Genomic DNA, 24,077 nt, shown 5'->3' with positions numbered 1-24,077 from the left:
AGCGAGTACAGGGGTGATGTGTGAATGGGGACTAGGCGTGGGCGAGGATAGGGGCAACCTGAAATCTCTTACAGTCCTTCTCGCAGTTTGCTAAACTTCCTACTTATGTGTCATCAGCATATTTTGACACTTTGTTCCTTATACCCAAATCTAAATCATCTATATGTAGCGAGAACAAAAGTGGACCCAACACAGATCCCTGGGGTACACCACTTTCAACCTTTCTACTATTCAAGCAATGGCCATTTACCCTAACACTTTATTTGTTGTCCTTCAACCACCTTTCCATCCACGCGGTTACATTTGTCCTTTACCATACACCTGAATCTTTCTAACAACCCTCTTTTGAAACACCTCCTGAAATTCCATATATATTACAATTATGGCATTCCGTAATCTATTCAAGCAGTCACTTCTTCGAAAAACTCTGTTAAATTTGTCAAACATGACTTGCCTTTAACAACTTTGGGCTGTCTGTCCTTGATTCACCCATTTCTTAATGCTCAGTAGTTTTATCTTGAATTATGTATTCTAATAGTTTTTGTAAAAATAACGTTAGTCTAATGCTTCTGGTCTATAGTTGTCCTCTCCTTTCTTGAGCGAAGGTGTTACACCAGCCACTCTTCAGCCCCACAATGTAATTTGAAATTTAAGGAGGTTTGAACAATTGTGGTCAGAGCCTCTATTAATCCTTCTTGGACTTCTTTCAGCAGTCATGAGTGTATGCCATTAGAGCTTGGTGACTTATCCCTCTTGAGTTTTGCTATTTTCATTTCCATATGCTCATTAATTATAAAAGGTGCCAAATATTTATTTAATGGCCCAGAATTTGCTGGAGCGGGGCATCTCGTGGCATGTCCTGTTTGGTAGAGTTTTTCTCTCACCTTTCAGCTTGAAAAAAGAGCGCATTTCAAATTGCTGGAAGTGCGAGCTGATAATGGCACAACGAGGGCAATGGGGCATCTGGACCCTTGGTGAGCGACGGGACCAACAGTCTATCTCCTTACCCAATTAGATTTAAGGATTGAGAAAGAACAGAGGAATGATGGAGAAGGCAATGGGGTGAATTAGAGTCAAATCAGGTAATTATAGAGAGGGAAAGATAGATTGGATTAAGATAGAGAAAAAAAAGAAGAAAGACTTGCATTGATAGAGCGCCTTTCATGACCACCAGATGTCCCAAAGTGCTCACAGTCAACGGAGTACTTTTTGAAATGAAATCATTGTTGTAATACATCACTGTTGCTGTATTGTATTTTTCCCCAATTGGAATCCGTGGGGCCGAAATTACCTCCCTCCATAAGCTCCATTATCGCCTCCAAGAGGTGGGAATTGAGCGGGAAGGCCTTACCGGCCGGGGGCAGATGGATGGGCCAACCAGTCCAAAATTGCCCCAGGGCTGGAAGCGGCAGGAACAGGTTTTCACTCCGCCCATTTTCCTGCTGCGTTGGGTACGCGCCGATCCCTTACTGATCAGCGGCGACCTCCTTTCCTCACCCCTACGCGGAATTGCCCCGCGGGGGCGGCGCTGCTGACGGTCGGTGCCATTGAAAGCTTTCCTCAGTGGGGAGCTGTCTGTGGCTGGGTGGCACATCCACCCTTAAAGGGGAGGTCGCACTGCCAGTGACTCCATTTTATTTTTTATTACCAGGCCCCGCCGACAATAATACCACAAGTTCGACAGGGCCGCCATCAAGCAGCCTGGCACCCCTCTTGGGTGCCAGGCCGCTGGCCCGGCCAAAACCCTTCCTGGTGACCCAGTGTTTGCCACTAAAGTGGTTGCAGAGTTCGCAGCGGCCCTCCCCTTAACTAAAGGCCATTCTGACCGCCCGCACTTCCGCCCCGCTGACCACGGCCGCTCCGACTCAACCGAAAGACGGCACCTCTGACAGAGCAGCGCTCCCTCAGTACTGCACTGAGTGCCAGCCTAAATTTTTGTGCTTATGTGTCTGGAGTGGGATTTGAACCCACAATTTGTTGACTCAGAAGGGAGATTGCTACCCACTGAGCCACAGCTCAGTACTCAGACAGGGACAGAGAAAAAGAGAAAGAGGAAAAGTAAGCTAAAATGAAAATTAAAACAAAATTAAATTTAAAAAAATCTCGAACAATTTACTATCTGTAAGATTAAGACATCACTGTTTCAGTTGTTCCTTTTCTGGGCTGGAGAGGTTGAATGGCAATGCAGGAATAAATATTGTCATTAAAAAGGTGTACATGCTGTTAATTATCAGGCCTAACTTTCTGTGGCAAAATTAATTGGCAATTCACATGGAAATGCAGCAATTTATTGAAACTCACAGGGAGATTGTACTGCCCTATGGCCAAACTAGTCTGAAAATGCCCGATCTTGTCTGATCTTGGAAGCTAAGCAGAGTCAGGCCTGATTAGCACTTGGATGGGGAGACCGCCTGGGAATACCAGCTGCAGGAAGCTTTAAGGCCTGTGACTTTCTGTCTTCAGATCCTGCAGAGACACCTGTATGTCGAGGATCCTCCCAGATGGTGTGTGTTGGAGGCGTATTTCTTCCACCAACTACACTGCCTCAACTATGACACGCAGCTCCTGTTTGTAAACCTGTGGGGTGTCCAGGCCTCCATGCAGGGGCTGCTTGTCTTTTACCAGGGTCTGAAACACGGCCGGCTGCAGACGCAGTTCTCCCCCGTCGGGTGTGGCGGCTGTGCTTCGGGAGCCGCTGCTCAGGAATCCCTACCTTCACGACCACGGTTTGATGTGGCTGATGGAGAGCAGGGCTGTGTCTAGCAAGGTGACCAGAGTCAGGGACCTACTTGGTGGCAGAGGGGCAGGTTGGATAGCAGCAGAGGAGCTGGCGCAGCGCCTGTCCTGGGCCGATGTCTGGCTCGCAGCCAAAGCCATCGAGTCACTAAAAGTGGCACTGGGGCCTGACTCCACTAGGTGTGTCGAGGAGGATCAAGCACGTGGGGTGAGCCTGTCCGAACGGAATTCCTCAGGAGCCAGCATCTCACAACTTGAGCTGCCTCCGGGAATTCCCTTCCATGCCTTTCCATTCTGCGCAGAGGGGATTCTTGTATGTGCTGCTCTTGCACACCCTCCATTTTGCCATCCTCGTCTGCCATCCGGACACGCCATGGCGCATTATCGTCATCTGGAGGAGGTGGGGGTCCCCAATAGAAGGCTCTCCAAGCAGGAATCCTCCCTTTATCTATTGGGGACTTGACCTAGAGGGTATTGCTTGTGGCAGTCCTGTACAATAAGTTTTAAGTTGGCTCACGGACTGCCAGGCCACCTGCATTTTCTGTGGCCTGGAGGAGTCCGTGTTCCATGTTTTTATAGGGTGTGTGAGGTTGCAGCCTCCTTCCATTATTTGAAGTGGCTGCTCCTCGATTTCTCCCATGTGTTCTTTGAGATGGAGCACACGATGTCTACTAGTACACTCAAGGCCTTCTGTGACCGGTGGGCACCGAAGTGCATCATTACAACAGGGTACAGAATTTAAATTTGATTTGTTAAGGATGCCTTTAACGTTTATTTCTTAATTTGTGGGTTCTAGTGGTTGTGCCCCCTTTAACAAGAGGGCACATGGTTGAATTACATTATTTAAAAAGAGTTGAGGGTGAGCTGCCCTGCCCCTCTTCCACGGCTTTTTCGTGCACAGGTGTCCCTGCAGATGTAGCATGCGGTGTCCGTCGGTATGCTCAAGATCTTCCGCGACTGGTGGGCAACAGAGTGACTGGGAGCAAAATTTTAATTTGATTTGTTAATTTACAGGTTTATTGGTTGTTGACCTAATTGCCGGTATGTAAAAGAGTTGAGGGTGAGCTGTCATTCCGTAAGGCTAACGGTGGAGCGATGCAAATCATCCAGCAACTTGTGACGATTCACATCATCATCATAGGCAGTCCCTCGAAATCGAGGAAGACTTGCTTCCATTCTAAATTCATGGGGTAACTCACCCTCTCCACAAGTTTCTGGATAATTTATACACTAACATACCTTCATCTTCCCCCATTAGATTCCCCCTCTTCATGAGCTGGGGGCACCTGTTGCCTGTGGAACAGTAAGGTTCAGTGCCTTTAACAGTGGGGAGGGGAGAAATTGGCATGGGGAAAAGTAATTTCAAAATACTATTCCTGTGCTTGGGTGTTAGACTAAGGACATGAGATAGAATTGATTGAGTGAGGGGATTCATTCTTTTTAAATATAAACTTTTTATTTAAAGCTGTATTGGATTAGCATGCTATGATTTCAATCAAACTTGTCACGGTTCTGCTGCGTGTTGTCCTCCGCAGAAAACTGGTCGCAGATTGCCACAATCTTGGGGGTGGTGGTGGGGCGGGGGGGTCATGGTTGAATTTACAAAGAGACAAATCAATTTTTAAAAATTAGGCTCTTGGAATGCTTACACCTGTTATGAAAATAGAAGTTCTTGGGGAGAGAAAAATCAGCAATGATACTACTGGATAAATTCAGCATCCCTCGTTACCCTAGCCACCTCAGTTTTTCGGTGCAGACCTCAAGCTCCACCCACAGAGCTTAAGGACAATCTGCGCCGTTCCAAAATGAAAGGTTATGTCGGCAAAACTTGGAACTTTTTTTTTTGGCACAGTTGGGCCACTAAAATATTGGACATACCTCTACAACTGCGCCAAAAAAAGTTCATGTGCAATTTTGGGCCCATTCTCTTCTGGAATTTGGGTTAGGATACATTTTTGGCATAGAGTAAAGATAGCTTAGCCTTGCATCTAGCCATGTTATACTTAATAGCTTCATGCTGACCCTGTGGGGTGTATTTTAACCCCTCCCCAGCAGAAACCATGCCAGGGGCAGTTAAAATAGAGTGGGGGCCTTACCTACTGGTTTCCCAACCCGACCTGACCGACTGCAATTTTAAATTGCAAGCGGCAAGGGCTCTCGCACAAAGCCAGCAGGGTCCCTCTTTAAATATGCAGATCGAGCTCCAATGACTTCATTGGGGCTAGACTACAAAATTAACTTGAGGCATGAGCAGAGGAGCAGTGGTGGTTTCTCCGCCAGGCCAAACCTGCCGGGAGCTGGATTTAGTTCTCGAAGATACAAGTTTCTTTATTTTTTTTTTAACATTCCTTGCGTGCAGAAGTTCTCCTATGTTCCCCACGAGAAAACCATGGGCCTCATATCCCTGGGCTTCGCCCCCTCTTCCCCCTCTGTCATTTCAGTAAATTTATAATATCTTCACTCAATTTAATTAGTTATTGCCTTACATAAAAATCCCTGTTTAAAAAATGTAATTTTGAAAACCAGGTCACCGAACATTTGTCATTGGGAAAATGCTGGAGTCCATTATTAAGGAAGTCGTAGCAGGACAAAGGCAGAGCAAAGTGGCAAGTTGGATCCAAAATTGGCTCAAAGGCAGGAAGCAGAGGGTAATGGTTGATGGATGTTTTTGTGACTGGAAGGCTGTTTCCAGTGGGGTTCCACAGGACTCAGTACTAGGTCCCTTGCTTTTTGTGGTATACATCAATGATCTAGACTTGAATAAATGGGGTATGATTAAGAAGTTTGCAGATGATACTAAAATCGACTGTGTGATTGATAATGAAGAAGAAAGCTATAGACTGCAGGACGATATCAATGAACTGGTCAGGTGGGCAGAACAGCGGTAAATGGAATTTAATCCGGAGAAATGTGAGGTAATGCATTTGGGGAGGGCTAACAAGGAAAGGAAATACACATTAAATGGTAGGACACTGAAAAGTGTAGAGGAACAAAGGGACCTTAAAGTGCATATCCACAGATCCCTGAAGGTAGCAGGCCAAGTAGATAAGGTGGTTAAGAAGGCATACGGAATGCTTGCCTTTATTAGCCGAGGCATAGAATACAAGAGCAGGGTGCTTATGCTTGAACTGTATAAAACACTAGTTAGGCCACAGATAGAGTACTGCGTGCAGTTCTGGTCACCGCATTACAGGAAGGATGTGATTGCACTGGAGAGGGTACAGGGGAGATTTACGACGCTGTTGCCAGGAGTGGAGAATCTTAGAGATGAGGAAAGATTGGATAGGCAAGGTTTGTTTTCCTTGGAACAGAGGAGGCTGAGGGGAGACCTCCATTGAGGTGTATAAAATTATGAAGGGCCTAGATATAGTGGATAGAAAGGGCCTATTTCCCTTAGCAGAGGGGTCAACAACCAGGGGGCATAAATTTAATGTAATTGGTAAACGGTTTAGAGGGGATTTGAGGGGAAATCTCTTCATCCAGAGGGTTGTGGGGGTCTAGAACTCAGTGCCTGAAAGGATAGTAAAGGCAGAAACCCTCACCACATTTAAAAAGTACTTGGATGTGCATTTGAAGTGCTGTAACCTGCAGGGCTACGGACCTAGAGCTGGAAAATGGGATTCGGCTGGATAGCCTCTTGTTGGCCGGCATGGACACAATGGGCCAAAATGGCCTCCTCCTGTGCTGTAAATTTCGATGATATGATCATAATGCAGTCAAGCAGAGTCATCATGGCTTTATGAAAGGGAAATCATGTTTGACTAATTTGCTGGAGTTCTTTGAGGATGTATCGAAAGGGTGGATAAAGGAGAACTAGTAGACGTCATGTATTTGGATTTCCAGAAGGCATTCGATAAGGTGTCACATAAAAGGTTGCTGCACAAGATAAGAGCTCATGGGGTTGGGGTAATATATTAGCATGGATAGAGGATTAGCTAACTAACAGAAAACAGAGAGTTGGGATAAATCGGTCATTTTCAGGTTGGCAACCTAATTAATGGGGTGCCACATGGATCAGTGCTGGGGCCTCAATTATTTACAATCTATATTAATGTAATGTAGCCAAATTTGCTGATGATACAAAGATAGGAGGGAAAGCAAGCTGTGAGGACAACACAAATAATCTGCAACGGGATATAGATAGGCTAAGTGAGTGGACAAAAATTTGGCAGATGGAGTATAATGTGAGAAAATGTGAGGTTATCCACTTTGGTAGGAAAAATAAAAAAGCAAGTTATTATTTAAATGGGGAGAGATTACAAAATGCTGCGGTACAGAGAGATCTGGGTGTCCTTGTATATGAATCACAAAAAGTTAGCATGCAGGTACAGCAAGTAATTAGGAAGGCACATGGTATGTTGGCCTTTCTTGCAAGGGGGATGGAGTATAAAAGTAGGAAAGTCCTGTTACAACTGTACAGGGCATTGGTGATACCACATCTGGAGTACCTCATACAGTTTTGGTCTCCTTATTTAAGGAGGGATATACTTACATTGGAGGCAGTTCAGAGAAGGTTCACGGTGTTGATTCCTGAGATGAAGGGGTTGTTGCATGAAGAAAGGTTCAGCAGGTTGGGCCTATACTCATTGGAGATTAGAAGAATGAGAAGTGATCTTATTGAAATGTATAAGATTCTGAGGAGGCTTGACAAGGTAGATACAGAGGGCCCAAGTTTCGGGCCGTGCCTAGAACAGTGCAGCCCCGACCTGGACGCCTGTTCTTTGCGCCACAAAGTGCGCCTAAAAAATACTTACCGGTTCTCCGGCTCCCTGCAGGTCCTCTGGAGCTGGGCGCGGGGCAACACGAGTTGTGGGGGTCGGAGCCAGGTCCCTGCACTGAAAACAGTGCCGGGACCTCTGCACATGCGCGCTACAGTGGGCGCGCATGTGCAGTAGCTCCAGGCGCCCAAAACTGTGTGGGAGGAGCCCGAAGCACGCAGCCCCTAGCCCTGGCCGAATGGCCTCAGTGGGGCTGTGTGGATAAGGCTGCCTCCCACGCCCAGCTCCTGCTTCCTCCCGACCCGACTCGACTCCCGCTCCCCGCCCCCGGACCGGACTGGACCCACGCCCCCCCCCCCCCCCCCCCCCCCGGACACGACCCGACCAGCGCCCCTCCGACCCGACCTCCCCTCCCCCACCCCCTCCCCCCCCGGGACCCGGGACCCAGACCCTGACCCCGACCCGCACTTCTGACAACCCCCCCCCGGACCCCGGACCCGACCCGATGCCACCTACCTGTAAATCCGGTGCTGGGGGCGGGCCCCGCCTGAAGTCTTGGGTTAGGCCCGGCCCGTTCAGCCTCCCTCTCCTTTCTTCCCTCCCTTCTCTCGCTCCCTCCCTCCCTGCTCTCCCTCCCTCCTTCCCTCCCTTCCCTCCCTTTTCTCCCTCCCTCCCTCCCTTCTCTCCCTCCCTCCCTCCCTTCTCTCCCTCCTTTCCCTCCCTCCCTTCTCTCCCTCCCTTCTCTCCTCTCCCTCCCTTCTCTCCTCTCCCTCCCTCCCCCCTCCCTTCTCTGCCCTCCCTTCTCTCCCCTCCCTCCCTTCTCTCCCTCCCTCCCTTCTCTCCCTTCTCTCCCTCCCTTCTCTCCCTCCCTTCTCTCCCTCCCTCCCTTCTCTCCCTCCCTCCCTCCCTTCGCTCCCTCCCTCCCTTCTCTCCCTCCCTCCCTTCTCTCCCTCCTCTCCCTCCACCCCCCTCCTCCTCCCCCCTCCACCCCCCTCCCCTCGCTGTCAGAAACACAGACACTGACAGACAGAAAATGAGAGACACACACACAGACAGACAGAGAGATAGAGACACTGACAGAGACACACTGGGGGGGGAGGGGGGCATCCCAGCACGCTGTTGGAGGGCTCCCGGTGCTGCAGTCGGTAAGTAGAAATTTTTTTATTGATTGATTTTTTAATTTTTTATAAATTTTTTTTGGTTGATTTATTGATGTATTTATCATTTATTATTGATGATGGCTCTTTATTTGTAAAACTGAAGTGTTTAATGTTTGTAAACTTCCCTTTAAACCCCCCCCCCCCCATTCCCTACGCCTGATTTGTAACCTATGCCTGATTTTCTAAGTGTAGACAAGATTTTTCTGAGCGTACAAAAATCTACACTTACTCCATTCTAAGTTAGTTTGGAGTATGTTTTCACTGCCTAAACTTTCAAAATGGGCGTAAGTGGCCGGACACGCCCCCTTTTGAAAAAAAAATCTGTTCCAAACTGAAACTGTTCTAACTGACTATAACTGGAGCAAATTAAATGCCGAGATATTCCATTCTAAACCAATTGCTCCAAAAAAACAGGAGCAACTCAGGCCGAAACTTGACCCCAGAGAGAGGATGTTTTCCCTTGTGGGGGAATCAAGAACAAGGGGGCATAGGTTCAGAATAAGGGGTCGCCATTTTAAAAGGGCAATGAGTAGGAATTTCTTCTCTCAGAGGGTCGTGAATCTTTGGAATTCTCTACCGCAGAGAGCTCTGAAGGCTGGGTCATTGAATATATTTAAGGTGGCGATAAATAGTGTTGTGTTCCTAACACAGATGAAACTGCACAGATGAGGTTAAAGTAACAGTGACCTCAGTCTTTATTAAGACACTCCAGAGTGAGGAACAGGCCTTAGGGGCTGGCTTATATACAGTGCTCCCAAGGGATGCTGGGATCCCTTGGGAGTTCAGGGGATGCACTCCCTGGTGACGGAACATGGGAGTGCATGCTTTACAGACAGATAGATTCTTGAACGATAAGGTAGTCAAGGGTTATGGGGAGCAGGCGGGGAAGTGGAGTTGAGGCCAAGATCAGATCAGCCATGATCTTATTGAATGGCGGCCTACTCCTGCTCCTATTTCTTATGTTCTATACCTGGATTTGTGTCATGTCTCTGTAAGCACAAAAACATCATAGCAACACTAAGTAAACTGCACTGTGTAATTTTGTACTCAGTGGACTTTAAAAGAAAATCTATAGACAGCATGTATTTAGGACCTTCAGCCAAGATGTATTTTACCACATCTGCCAAGAAAACATTTGATCTTGCATGTGGTGGTGAATCTGTGTGCATCAACCCACCAGGGAAAGGGGTGCGATGCACAGTTATTGCTCAGTTACAAGATAGCATGGGAAGCAAATACACCAATGCCAAAATAACTGGAGTCTGGATTTTATTTCAGAACACATGGTGTTGGGGAGTAACTTATCATTGACATTGTTCCAATTTAGGTGGTTAATTCGGTGTATGGCATTTAGTAATCTATGTTCTTGTTTGTGGATCTGTGATAAATAGCCTTACTGCAAAATGTTCTTTTTTCAAGCAAACTATGTTCTGTAGCTAACAATCTTCAGTGAAACAAACATTTTGAACAAATCGGTAATCATGCTATGAGCTATTCATGTAATGCTTATTGTGTAATTTCCTTTATACTCAAAAAAAAAACCCTGTAGCAAACTTTTCATCATTCTGTCTTTGAAGTTTGTGTGTTAGATCGTATGCCAGGAGTATTTAAATACTGCAATTTGTATAGAATTTTCAAATAAATTAAAACACACAGTCAGACCATTCAACCCATGTTGATTTGCCAGCTTATTCTCCTTTCCTTCAATCGTCTATCCTTAAATGTTGATGTGGTCTTTGCCTCTGAACCTCTGGTAACTCTGGTCGTTCATTCCACAGCCTCACAACCCTCTGTGTGAAATAGTTTCTCCTGCTCTCTGTCCTAAATATCTTGCATTTAATTTTATATCTAGACCCCTCAACCACTGGATATTCTGGCCCATGCCTTCATTATTTTAAATGCCTCTATCAAATAACCCCTTAGTTTGTCCTGTTCCAACAAAAGCAGCCCTGATTTTTCAAGATTTTTTCCATATTTGTATCTCCTCGCACCAGGCAGTATCATAGTATCCTCTGTGTTGCCTCAACATCCTTCCTGTAGAGTGGTGTTCAAAACCGCACACAGTACTCCAACTGTGGACTTACTAAGGTGTTATATAGATTCTTCGTTGCAGCTTAACTTACATATTCTAAATCTCTGGCCATAAAACCAAGTATTTTGTTAGCATTTTTTAAATGGCCTTCTCCACTTGATGTGCTGCTTTTAATGTCTCGTGAACGAGAACCTCCAAATTCCTCTGCTTCACCCATCTTTTTCCCCCATTCAAAATATTTTTGTTTTAATAAAATGACCACCTCAAATTTACTGACATTGGATTCCATCTTTCATCTTTTATTCCATCATCTTATCAATGGCCCCTTGCAGCTTATTTTGGTTATCAGAATTATTTACTGTGCCTCCTATTTTAATAGAGTTTGTGTCAGTTTATCTTTTTGTCTCTACAACATTCACTTTTGCTTCCATCTTGTCCATTGGCTGCTTCATTTTTAACATCTATGGCTGGAACATTAAGGGGCCGAAATTGCCCCTTTCCTTAAGGCGTCTTAACACCAGAAAGCGGCGGCCACGCTGCGGAGTGCAATGTCCGTCACCGTGGCGAACACTCCGCACCGCTCCCAACTTCCATCCCTCTACTGATGTCACCGCTGCATATCCGGCCCCATTAAGAGCGACTTCTGAATCCGAATAGAACTTTATTCTCCTTGTTTGAAACTTTAAATTATGTGTGCATAATATTTAATTCCACCATGTTTCCAACACAATTACATTCTAGGGGGCCGAAATTGCTCTTTTCCTTAAGGCCTGTTACCACTGCAAATCGGCGGCCACACCACCAGTCGGTGCCACTGACAACTTTTGCTTTCGGTACCCTTTCTGTGGCTGCCGTCCTTCTTAAAGGGGTGGAATAGCCGTTGCTAGTCCAATTGCCCTCACGAGTTTTCCCGACGGTACTCCAATCCCCCCTCCTACTGCTCCGCTGGGTGCCAGGCCGCTGGCCCGGCCAAAACCTTCCCTGGTTGTCCAGTGGGCCGAAGTTTTGAAATCGCATAGGCTCTCCCCCTTAAGTGAAAGGAAGAGCCGTGGTGACGCGGCGCCATGATGACGTCATCGCGGCGGTGATTCCGCTCCGCCCCAACTTTTGCCCCGCAGTTGCTGTCTTTGCCCCTCAGATGTAGTCACAACCCCCATTAAGACCAACTTCCAGATCAAAACAAAAAATAACAATGCCAAATGTCATTCAAGAGGCGACCTGAACCGCATCTGCGCTAAAAAGCACCAAAACAGGGCAATTTCTACGCCTAGCTCTTTTGTGCCCTTCTTATTCTAGACAATTGGGGGCCGAAATTGCCCATTTCTATTAGGCCTGTGACCGCCTCAAAGCGGCAGCCACGGGTCAGTGCAGACTGGTCACCAAGTTGCCGCGGAGGGGCCGCCATTTTGAATATTGCCCTCCTTCAGTTTTGGAGCGGTGCAGGGGACCACCCCGCCTGTTTTGCCATCGTGTCATTCATGTGCCGACCCCTTACCAACCACCGGTCACCTCTTTCCAAAATTGCCCCGCAGGAAATCGCTCCTTTTGAAAATTGCTCTGCTGGAGCAGTGCCACCGCCGGTCGCTGCCACTGACAACTTTTGCTGTCGGTTCCCTTTCTGTGGCTGCCATCCTTAAAGGGGTGGTGGCACTGCCAGCGACTCCACTGTATTTTTTATTGTAGGCCGACTGCCAGATCGGACCGATAATTATGCCTCTTGGGTGCCAGGCCACTGACCCGGCCAAAACCCTCCATGCTGGCCCAGTGTTTGCCACTAAAGTGGCTGCAGAGTTTGCAGCGATACTCCGCTTTAACTGAAGGGGAGGGACATTATGGCGCGGCTGCGTCGGCCACTCCAACCCACCCCTACTTCCATCCCGCTCGTGCCAGCTACTCCGACCTGACCTCGCTTCCGCCCAGATGATGAGACCACTTCCGTCCCGCTTCAAAAAAACTCACCAATACCTGAATTTCTCTGGATTGTCCACCCCGTTCATTGGGGCAGACGGAACCCTTTGAAATCGGTAGGTGCGCCCTGTTTCGGGCAGTGGGCACTTCTGTATTAGATTATTCTCACAGTTAATTCATGGTGCCAAGAGTATCTTCACTGGCCCTGGTAAGTGTGTAAATTTCTGATGGCAAGCTCAGAATGGTATTAACCCCTTCTGTAAGTTGATTTAGCTACTGAATTGATCTTGTACCTGTGTGAGACCTTTTGCACATCATATCATGGTAGTAGAGCAACACAACACAAATTTCATTTCAAACTTTTAATTATGAAGTGAATTTATTCAATGGTAGATAAGCAAGTGAAGATATAAGAGTAATATATATTTACAGCAGGTGAGTGGGTTGAAGAAAACTGCTTTACTTGTTTTCCTGTTCTGCTGGGGTAACTTAATTTTATTATGTAAATACAGGGGGTACACATAGATAGGTGAATTCACTGTACCATTTGGTTACAAAATCTGAGACTTGTGCATTGTAATCTAAAGTCAGTCATCCATGTTTTATGGCGTTAAAAATATTATTCATTTCTCCCTTTTCATTTTATGCAAATGATATTCATGATCGCAGTAAACTATGTTTTGGTATTTTTTAAAGGATGGAATTATCCTGATTGTATAAGGATAGTTTTGTACTTTTGCTTTTCAATTTGGATTAATGAATTCTACCTGATTAGTCTCAAAAGCCTGTGGGGCGCAAGACGCTTTTATCCCAGGGGAGGGGGGCATTACTGCCTCCCGGGAAATTGCCCGGCAGTTTGCAGAGGTGCTGTCATGGCATCGTGCTCCCCATGGTTAGCGTCCCAGGCGGCCACGTAACCGCCGATGAAGTCACGCCGAAGGCGGTGACCCCTCACCGCCCCGCGCCGATCCCTTAACGCCACGCGGGGGAAATTGTCCTACAGTTCGCGAAGCTGGTGGACATCCGCTCTCAGGGCGCTCCTTAAAGGGGAGGGCGCCAGCACCCCGGGCCACCAGCTTTCTTTGACAGCTAACTCTCGGTTCAGCTCAATGATGGCAGTTCTAGCATGGTCCAGACCGCCATCGTGCAGCACGGCACTCTGCAGGCCCGGTCGCAAGCTGCCCCAGTGACCTAGTGGAGGACATCGGAGGCCTTGCAGAGTGCGCAGTGGCCCTCCCCTTTAATCGAAGGGGAGGGGCGTTGAAGTGCATCAGCACTACATAAGAATTAAGAGTAGGAGTAGGCCGTTCGGCCCCACAAGCCTCATTCGACCCCTTGAGCATCTGCGTAGCACTTCATTCAGCGCCCCAGTAACCACCCCCAAAGGAAGTGGAGCGCGCGCGATTGCGCTCCGTTTCCTTTGAGGGGCAGTAAGGGCAATTCCGCGGTGGGGGCGGGACTTCTGCACCGGGCGCTAAAAGTCCCGGCCTCAGAAGGTTACCGCCCCCAATCGAGGTGCAGGGCAATTTCGCCCCCATTCAGTATACTACAACAGATTTGAATATTATTTCTATGGAGTGGATAACCATAACTTGATTTTCCTGTTTGTGTTATTTGGTTAGCTTTGCTGATGGAAGGAACAATCCAGATATAGCTAAGCCAAGGAATATCCTTTACTTAATTAAAAGCTAATCCACATGCCTTGAAGGGTGACAAACGTTTATCTTATTCTTTCCCTCCTCTATCCTGTATCCATTGGAATGTTTGATATCATATTTGCAAGGACACTCTGATGTTCTAAATTATATTGATTACAATGTTGTTACTTAGCAAGGGTGAGGTCAAAATAGCTGCAGGCTAAACTCAGTCAGCTAAAGGAAACTGTGGGAACAGGAGAATTACATATTATAAAATTAGTATTCTGAATAGACGCGCCCAGTGTGCTGAAGTATGCCCTAAAAAGCACCTGACAGACACCTATATATGTTTACTAATACCATACACGAGTTCCTTCCGCGCCCTCTATCTTCCTCATGCCCCTTTCCCATTGATTTCTCCTTGTACAGGTTGAGTGTCCAAAATCTGGAGTTCCGAAATTTGGAATGTTCTGGAATCCGACACCAGGCCAGCCCATGGCGGGGTCGTCCGGAATGCGAAAAATATTCCGGAATCCGGACCATCCGCCGCCCCCCGCGCTCGTTCGCCGCCCCCCACCCCCCTTACCTCAGTCCAGACGTTTCCTGATTCGGGATGTCGGAAAGACGTTCCGAAATAAGGAAATACCCGAAATCGGGAACGGTCTCAGTCCCGAGGTTTCTGGATTTCGGAGACGCTCTACCTGTATCTCCATCTCTTCCCCAGTTGACTGTGTAAGCTGTCGAACAACCTGTCAACCCACTGTCACTCCACATCCCTTCTGCACAACAAAACAATTGAAATAAAAGTAATGACAAAACAACAGAAAGCCACACAATGTCGTATGAATAAAAGAAACATGGGGAAAGTGGATTCATTTCAAAATATTCCAATTTGCTGATCAACAGGAGAAAAAAATCCAGAAATTAGTGTTTTATATTTAGAGGAATAAATAAATGTTTCTTTCTAATTTGAGCATAGTAATTATTTGTTAAACATTGTGTGTTTTTTCTTTCCTTCCTCATGTGAATCGCTTAGAGCTGCTGAGACTCTGGATTCTTTCAGTGTCACTCTCGTTGTTTGTTGGAGGTGTGCCCTCTGCAGAATGAGCTGGCCATATCTGCTCACCTCACACCCAAGAGAGTGCTTTACACAATAGGATCCTCCATCTAGCAACCCAACTAAGAACAGACTAAATTTACTCCCAACTTCCTTCTTCTGAATGGATAGTCAGACATATTCTTAATGTGAGCTGGCCTTTCCAGATGATTTGTATTGTATTAGAAAAATTAAAAGTATATTTTCACATGTGTTGTTTAACATCACAAAGATGTGTTCCTCTGATTGTGGTTTAAAAATGACAGTAATCAATTTGTAATACGATGTTCAGAACAACAACAACTTGCATTTATATAGTGCACTTAACATATTAAAATAACCGAAGGCGCTTCACAGGAGCGTAATCAGACAAAAATGACATCAAATAAAAGGAATTAGGTGAAAAATCTTGGTCAAAGAAGTAGGTTCTAAGGAGCATCTTAAAGAAGGGAAGAGAGAGGTGGATAGGTTTAGGGCGGGAAGTTCAGAGCATAGAGCCTCGATGGCTTAAACGGCCACCAGTGGTGGGCGAAAGAAGTGAGGGATGCACAAGAGGTTAGAGTTGGAGGAACATAGCATTCTCGGAGGGTTGTTGGACTGGACGAGGTAACAGATAGTGAAGGGCGAGGCCATGGAGGGATTTGAACACGAGAATGGGAATTTCAAAATCTAGGTGGTGGACCAGGAGCCAGTGTAGTCAGCACACAGTGGGGATAGGTGAATGGGACTTGGTTCGAGTTAGGACACGGGCAGCAGTTTTGGATGAGTTCAAGTTTATGGAGGGTGCAAGATGGGAGGTTGGCCAGGAGAGAATTGGAATAGTCGAATCTGGATGTAATAAAAGCACGGATGAGGGTTTTAGCAGCAGATGGGCAGATGTTACGGAGTTGGAAGTAGACAGTCTTTGTGATGGAGAGGCTATGGGGTTAGAGGCTTAGCTCAGGGTCCAGTAGGACGCAAAGGTTGTGAACAGTCTGGTTCAGCCGAAGACCGTGACCAGGGAGGAGGATGGAATCGATGGCTGAGGAACCGAGTTTGTGTCTACTCCGATTATTGGTGCCATTTATATTTGATAAACCTCTCGACTTTACCGGGTAAAATGTGTCCTGTGCTGGATGGTTAAATGAAAAAAAATTGGTTTACTGCAATAGATTTTGTTTTAAATTTGCATGTGTGTGGTGGTTAGAACTCTCAATTTCTCTGCTCATAGTTTGAAGTGTTGCTAATGGAAGTAACTATCCAAACATACCGGTAACCATGAAAAACCCTCTGAATAAAGTCATTACAAATGGCATCCTTTTTGATATGTCGCTCTTTTTTTCCCACATCAACATGGTTCATATTAAGTCCACTTAAGTCCTGACAGTATAAAATGTTTACCAGGTGCATTATGCTTGTTCCAACACGCATTTAGCTATGAATAGCATTTAAATTGCAGAATGAATCATGAATTCTGACAGATTAATCATCTCTGAATGGAAGATTGCTGCCCCAAAGTTGGAGTGTGTATGTAAAAGCAGGTAGATTATCCCATGTAATTTTATCAAAGTATGCATAAGTATCCTGTACTTGCTCTGCTTGCAGTAAACTTGTGGTGGACCGTAATTTTGCAGATTGCTTTCATTGCAGCTTAAAATCTTCAGGTGTTGTTAATCTTTCTTCAGAAATCACACTTTATTTGTGTATAAATCTATCACCGCCTCATTAAAAAGTATCTGCCACCGTCATAGAATTTTTTACTTATTGAAACAATCATTCCTTCATTGTGTGCAGTTCATTCATGTTTTATTTACTTTCATGGGAATTTTGTGCTGGTCACAGCAAGAATTCCCATGTCAGGTATAACATGGGTGGGTGCAGAGTAAAGCTTCCCGTACTTAATCGCAACCTCAGAAGACATTTTTCCATTTCCAAAGCACCAGCTAAACCTTTGCCTCCTTCAAATTAGTATCAACTTTGGCCGTTGCCTTCTAGGAACTGGATTAAGAACTGTTATTACAAAGTAAAGTAATCTGGACTGGGTGGTACAAGTTAAAGGAAAGATGGTGCTTATGAACTGGGTGGGCCATTTTAAAATGAGAAAAAAAAGAGCATGTTTTCCAAATGTCTTCAGAATTGGCCCAAGAGGCTTTGGCTTCATATCAAGCCAGGGAACGTTCAATAATTACCTGCTGTCCTTTAATTGCTTAAGGGTTTCCTAGAATCCACCAGGGGGCATTATATCATTTGGGGTTGTATGCTACTGTAGACTACTTTCCCATAAACAATGGGATGGATTTTGCTGTAGAAATAAATGTGAGGCTAACAGCGCTCACCGTTATTAAAGTGTTAATCGGACAGCAACTTCTGGCAACCACACATGCGTAGTTAATTGTGGAAATTAGGATGTTGCTGTCCAAGTTGCCCTGTGACTCCAGAAGGTCCCACCAAGACACTCGGCATTGAAATACATGGAACAGCATGAAGTTGCTGCTCTTAGGTGATATATACCCACTAAATTAGCCAGAGAAAGTTAGGGCTTATCTATTCCAGTGTAAGTAAATTTTTAATGGCGTGATAAATCTTAATTACTGCCAAACAACTGCTAATTAGCTTTTACAAGTGTGGAGTCTCATTCTAACAGATTTTAATTATTGTTGATTTAATTTTTAAAATTTTTCCTTCTGACTCTTTTATTTCTCTCTCTCATTCACATCTTTTTTTCCCTCTCTTTATTTCGCTTCCTGTACTTGACTGTTCAGACTCTGCTCTGTTCATTAACGATTTTTCAATCTGCTTGGTTAAGGAGATACACAGTTACTTGTCCTGTTCACACAGGTCCCAGATCTCCTGTAGAGGGCAGCGCGCTGCTTTGGCTCTCTAAATCACATTAAGTTCCAGTACAAAATCCCATAGAGAGTCTGTGGGCAAGTGCAATTATAACGAACAGTTACATAGAAACATAGAAAATAGGTGCAGGAGTAGGCCATTCGGCCCTTCGAGCCTGCAAGCCATTCAATGAGTTCATGGCTGAACATGCAGTTGCCGCCATTCGTTCACCGCTAAAAGCAATATCCGGCCCAATGTCTCTTTGGTTATAATTTCTCTATTGGTTGAGGAATGGCATTTGACTCTCTGCTCGGGCTAATGAAACATTTAGCGGTCTGCCCAGTTTGAGGAGAAGGCATGAACGATGGGCAGTGGGGCTGGTGAAAGCAGAAATGGTTATCTTCCAAATAAAAAAAAAAGAATACGTCAAATATAACCTGCGGCAATTGTAACAACAAATAGAAAAATATCAAAAAGTAGCAATTTTGGCAGAGGCGTGTGACTGATGACAAGAACAAGCGAGAACTGTAGACAGCTGTTGAGAGTGGCTTTGAGGTTTTTTTTGGCTTTTGCAGCAAGGAAGGTCATGTGGTTCTGGTGCAAGTGATTTCAAAGGGTAGACATCTTAAGCTGCATTGTCTTAACTCAGTTACGTGTGGGCTATTGTTTGAGCATGTAAGCTATCATGGATTTGATTTAGGGCTGATAGTTGTCATACTGTAACTACTATGCACACTTGACTATATGATGCTAATTTCTGGCTGTTTTTATTTATTCACCATCTCAAATGCTGTAGCTCTCTCTAATTACCCACTTTTGGTTTCTGAACGACTAATTTGTCATCCCCAGAGCAGTTTAAAAATTGAAAGTCTGTTGTGGTACCTGTCTGTAGATACTAAAGATGAGCAATTTTTTTTAAGGGAAACCTGAAGTTTGCGCATTTCAGTCATACCTGTATTATGTTTCAGATCATTTCGGATGTACAATTTGCACTTTTCTTGTACCTGTAGCAGGAATTCCTACACGTTTGTACTATTAATGGGCTCAATTTTGGCCCCGCCCATTTTTCGGCGCACTTACTGGAGATGCACTGCTTTTCTCCGTTCAGAAGTGCGGCAAAAAATTTCCTTCCCACTTTGGCCGCTGTCCGGCCTCCTCCTTGTGGTCGCGCAGCGTGGCCAGTCGAGTCGGGGGCGGAGCCAGCATCCTGCGCCGAAAACCATGCCGGGACGTCTGCACATGCGCAGTGGAGTGTCCGTGCATGCGCAGTAGCTCCTCGCCCCCAGCCTCTCCATGTCTTGCTGCAGCCTCAATGTGGGATCTGATGGGGGCCACTAGAATCCCCAGCCTCTCCGTGTCTTGCTGCAGCTGCTGTGTGGGACCTGATGCCGGCCAAATGTTGTGAGTAGAGATATGGAGTGGCAATTGCACGGACTGCTTAGTTCCATTGATTTGAAGCTTTAATCACTTTAATCTTAGAAATCGCACCGGGAGGCCACTCGGCCTGGGCTAGGGGCGGGTGGGCAGGAGAACTGATAAATCATCCAGGCAGGAGCACTATCAGTTCTCCTGCCCACCCCTAGCCCAGGCCGAGTGGCCTCCCGCACCGGCCGGCCGCTGCCTTCCCAGGCCGAGTTTTAAAATGAAGATAGGACTTCAATTTTTTATTTGTTATTGAATGCTTATTACTTTTTGTTTCCAAGGTTTGGTGCTTTAGATGCAGGTCTTCTCCGCTTCCCTTCCCGCCCTATCCCAGGCCAAATACCCTGTGATGTACCTACTTACGCCGATTTCTTACTCTCCGCAAGGGTTTTCTGAAATGACCACATACGCTGACCTAAGTAGATTTGGAGTAACTATTAGCTGGCCAAAGTTGCCTAAATGGGCAGAACTGGCGTATATGACTGGTAATACCCCCTTTTGAGAGAAAAAAAACTAAATTAAAAAATATTGGGCCCAAGTTTCGGCCTTAGTTGCTCCTGATTTTTTGGAGCAACTGGTGTAGAATGGAGTATCTTAGAAATTCAAATTCTCGGCATTTAGTTTGCTCCAATTCTAGTCAGTTAGAACAGTTTCACTTTGGAACAGAATTTTTTTTTCAAAAGGGGGCGTGTCCGTCCACTTACACCTGTTTTCAAAGTTTCGGCAGTGAAAACTTACTCCAAACTAACTTAGAATGGAGTAAGTGAAGATTTTTGTACGCTCGAAAAAACCTTGTCTACACTTTAGAAAATCAGGCGTGGGTTACAAATCAGGCGTAGGGAATGGGGGGGGGAGGGTTTAAAGGGAAGTTTACAAACATTAAACACTTCAGTTTTACAAATAAAGAGCCATCATCAATTATAAATGATAAAAACATCAATAAATCAACCAATAAATAAATTTTAAAAAATTAATAAATATTTTTTTTTTAATCAATGAATAAAACATTTTCTACTGACCGACTGCAGCACCAGGGGCCCTCCAACAGCGTGCTGGGATCCCCCCCCCCCCCCAGTGTGCCTCTGTCAGTGTCTCTATCTCTCTGTCTGTCTGTCTGTCTGTGTCTCTCACTCTCTGTCTGTCAGTGTCTGTGTTTCTGACAGCGAGGGAGGGGGAGGGGAGGGGGCGGGGGAGGAGAGGGAGGGGGGCAGAGGGCGAGGGAGGGAAGGGGAGGGATGGGAGAGAAGGGGGTAGGAGAAGGGGAAGGGGGTAGGAGGAGAACGGGAAGGGGGGGAGGAGGAGAAGGGTAAGGGGGGGAGGAGAAGGGGAAGGGGGGGAGGAGAAGGGGAAGGGGGGGAGGAAGGGGAAGGGGGGGAGGAGGAGAAAGGGGGGGGAGGAGGAGGAGAAAGGGGGGGAGGAGGAGGAGGAGGAGAAAAGGGGGGGGAGGAGGAGGAGGAGGAGAAAAGGGGGGGGAGGAGGAGGAGGAGGAGAAAAGGGGGGAGGAGGAGGAGGAGGAGAAAAGGGGGGGAGGAGGAGAAAAGGGGGGGAGGAGGAGGAGGAGGAGAAAAGGGGGGGGAGGAGGAGAAAAGGGGGGGGAGGAGGAGGAGGAGGAGAAAAGGGGGGAGGAGGAGGAGGAGGAGGAGGAGAAGGGGAAAAGGGGGGGAGGAGGGGAAGGGGAGAAGGAGAAGGGGAAGGGGGGAGGAGGGGAGGGGAAGGGGAAGGGGGGGAGGAGGAGAAGGGGAAGGGGGAGGAGGAGAAGGGGAAGGGGGAGGAGGAGAAGGGGGAGGCGAACGGGTCGGGTTGGGGGGAGCGCGGGTCGGGGTCGGGAGCGCGGGTCTGGTCCGGTCCGGGGGGGGGGGGGGGGGGGGCGGTGGTGGTCGGGAGCACGGGTCGGGTCGGGGGGGGGGGGGGAGAGGAGGGAGGTCGGGTTGGTTCGGGAGGGGGAGGGAGGTCAGGTTGGGTCGGGTTGGCTCCGGTGGGGGGAGGGTCGGGAGCGCGGGTCGGGTCGGGGGGGGGGGTGGGAGGGAGGGAGGTTCGGGTCGGGGGTGGGGGGGAGCGCGGGTCGGGTCCAGTCCGGGGGGTCGGGTCGGGTCTGCGGGGGGAGTCGGGTCGGGGTCGTCCGGGGGTGGGGTGGTGGGGGGGTTGGTGGAAGCGGGAGTAGAGTCGGGTCGGGAGGAAGCAGGAGCTGGGCGTGGGAGGCAGCCTTATGCATGCAGCCCCAGTGAGGCCATTCGGCCAGGGCTAGGGGCTGCGTGCTTCGGGCCCCTCCCACACAGTTTTGGGCGCCTGGAGCTACTGCACATGCGCGCCCACTGTAGCGCGCATGTGCAGAGGTCCCAGCACTGTTTTCAGTGCAGGGACCTGGCTCCGCCCCCTACAGCTCGTGCTGCGCCGCGCCCGACTCCAGAGGACCAGCAGGGAGCCGGAGAATACGTAAGTTTTTTTTCGGCGCACTTTGTGGCGCGAGAAACGGGCGTCCAGGTCGGGGCTGCGCCGTTCTAGGCGCGGCCCAAAACTTGGGCCCAAGGTAACTAACTCACTTACACTGGTGCAAAGTGATTGTGAAAAAAGGGAATTTTTAAGTTATGCCAGAAAAACCAAGTTGCTCCAAAAAAAAAACGGAGCAACTCCTGGCCAAAAGTGAGCCCACTGAATGCTTAAAATCGGGTGTTAATGGGGGAGGCAGAACTGCCTTTGGCTAGCCAGAAAAAAAACCTTTAGTTGACTGTCTATGGCAGCACAGCTCTAATTAATGCTTTGTGGGACTTCAGCTTTTGATTTACAAATATCAAAAAAATGACAGTTACTAATGTTAAAATTCAAAAATACTCTTTTTATAGTGTTCACTATTACACCACCGGAGACAGATTTCGATTTTCTGACTGCGGTACTGATGTACCGACTGTGTTTTCACTTAGTTAACCCTTACCCAATGAATAAACCAAGTTACTCACCACAAGGAAGTCGCATTTTGTGAGTTAATAACGTAAAAATATTTCCTGTTTTGTTGTGTAACCATCTAAAATCCTTTTTGTGTTATGTATGCTGTTCTGGAATCCATTTATGTACCAGCAGAGTTTACACTTTGTACCGTGCAGCTGAAATGATATGATTCAGTACATATCTTTTCACATTGCTAAACTACTATGGTGCAGCTAGCCATACAAATGGGTTAACCATTTCACAGGTTGAAGGAGGTTTCACTTGTGTCGATAAATTAACCACATGTACAGATCAGTGAACTAGAAAAGGTTTTTGGTCTTTAGTATGATCACCTGACTCTTGTACATGTATTGTCGAATCAGATGACTCGGGTTAGAATTGTAAATTGTGATGCTTCATAAAAAAAGTACAGGGTATTCACTTCTGCAACAGTGCAACGTACAGATAAAACTTGTGTCTGCTCTGCTGAATTTAGTGACAGCCCTCTGGAAAGGTCTTCATCCATTTGGAAACTTGAGACAAATGGTATGTATTATATTTTACATCTGTCCTAATCATAATTAGAGAGATTTATCCATTTTATTTAGATTTTAGTTCACAGTTATGTATGGGCTAATACTGAGTGAGGACTAGAGTGTTGTGTAGTCTTGCAACTTTCTATAAATCCTGTCTTTTAAAAACTTATAAAAATTCACCATGTCCTGTTTTTGTACGATTATTTGAAAGGAAAGATATTCATTTTTTTCAAGCCTGGTAAAGGATTAAAGGAGCTATCTTTTGGAAATTTGTATTCAGTGCAATGATGATACTGATTAAGCTGGTTGAAGAAGACAAAATCTTAAAAGATTAAACTGTCTACTTCTACTAATTCAAATTAATTTTTACACTAAAAAAATGTGAATTATCCAATAATCTGAATTGAGCAATATAAATAGCACAGCAGAGTGGGAATTTCGTGCAAACAAAAAAATAATTATCAGAACATTTGAATTAAACAACATTGAATTAAGAGGAGTAGACTGTATTTTGGATTATAAAAATTAATTCAATCTGGTTCTATAATGATCTGTATGAATGTCCAAAACTGAAAGAAATATGGTGTTGGAACCAATCAGCTTGGTACAGTTTGGCACAACTGATAAATGTGAATATTTTTGAGATAAGGTTGTTTAGTTCCTCATAAAGGTTACTGTCTCACTGAGGAATCAATGACCCTCTCATCACGAAAAAGATCACGGCTGCAAGGTAAAAGGAGGTTGGATAGTGCTGGACCATGTGTAACGTTATCGAAGACGCACAGAGGGGAGAAAAAGATAAAAGAATATTCTCCCCCTCTCTGGGAAGGTTCATTTCTTTTATTTTCACGGATAGACTAGAATTACGACTTGAAATTCAATGTTGTTAGATCGGTTGCAAAAGATCTGAAGGCTACATGGGAAGAAGCCAATTCAGAATATTGTTGGTGCCAACAGAGTCTAGAGTACATGGTTATGGTTGTTCATAGGTACAGGACTAGGTCATTCAGCCCCTCTAGCCTATTCAATTAGATCATGACTGATGTGTACCTCAACTCCGGTTATCCGTCTTTTCTCCATATCACTTGATACACTTACCTAA

At 46.3% G+C, this 24,077-nt stretch overlaps 1 protein-coding gene across 5 annotated transcripts in view; it reads left to right on the top strand.

Moving 5' to 3' along the window:
- Positions 1-24,077, top strand: part of tpcn1 (two pore segment channel 1) — a 126,667-nt gene that overhangs the window by 13,115 nt on the left and 89,475 nt on the right. The window contains exon 1 of one of the 5 annotated variants that reach the window (XM_070887743.1): positions 22,904-22,985. The exons of the other annotated variants lie outside the window; for them this stretch is intronic. The gene's annotated coding sequence lies outside the window, so the exon portion shown is untranslated. Of the gene's footprint in view, positions 1-22,903; positions 22,986-24,077 lie in introns of those variants that run through there. 5 annotated transcript variants of the gene reach the window in all.

This window comes from Pristiophorus japonicus, chromosome 8 (assembly GCF_044704955.1).
Source record: "Pristiophorus japonicus isolate sPriJap1 chromosome 8, sPriJap1.hap1, whole genome shotgun sequence".
Lineage (NCBI taxonomy): Eukaryota > Metazoa > Chordata > Chondrichthyes > Pristiophoridae > Pristiophorus > Pristiophorus japonicus.
The sequence above is the reverse complement of the archived record's forward strand: the minus strand, read 5'-3'. Positions and strand labels throughout refer to the sequence as shown.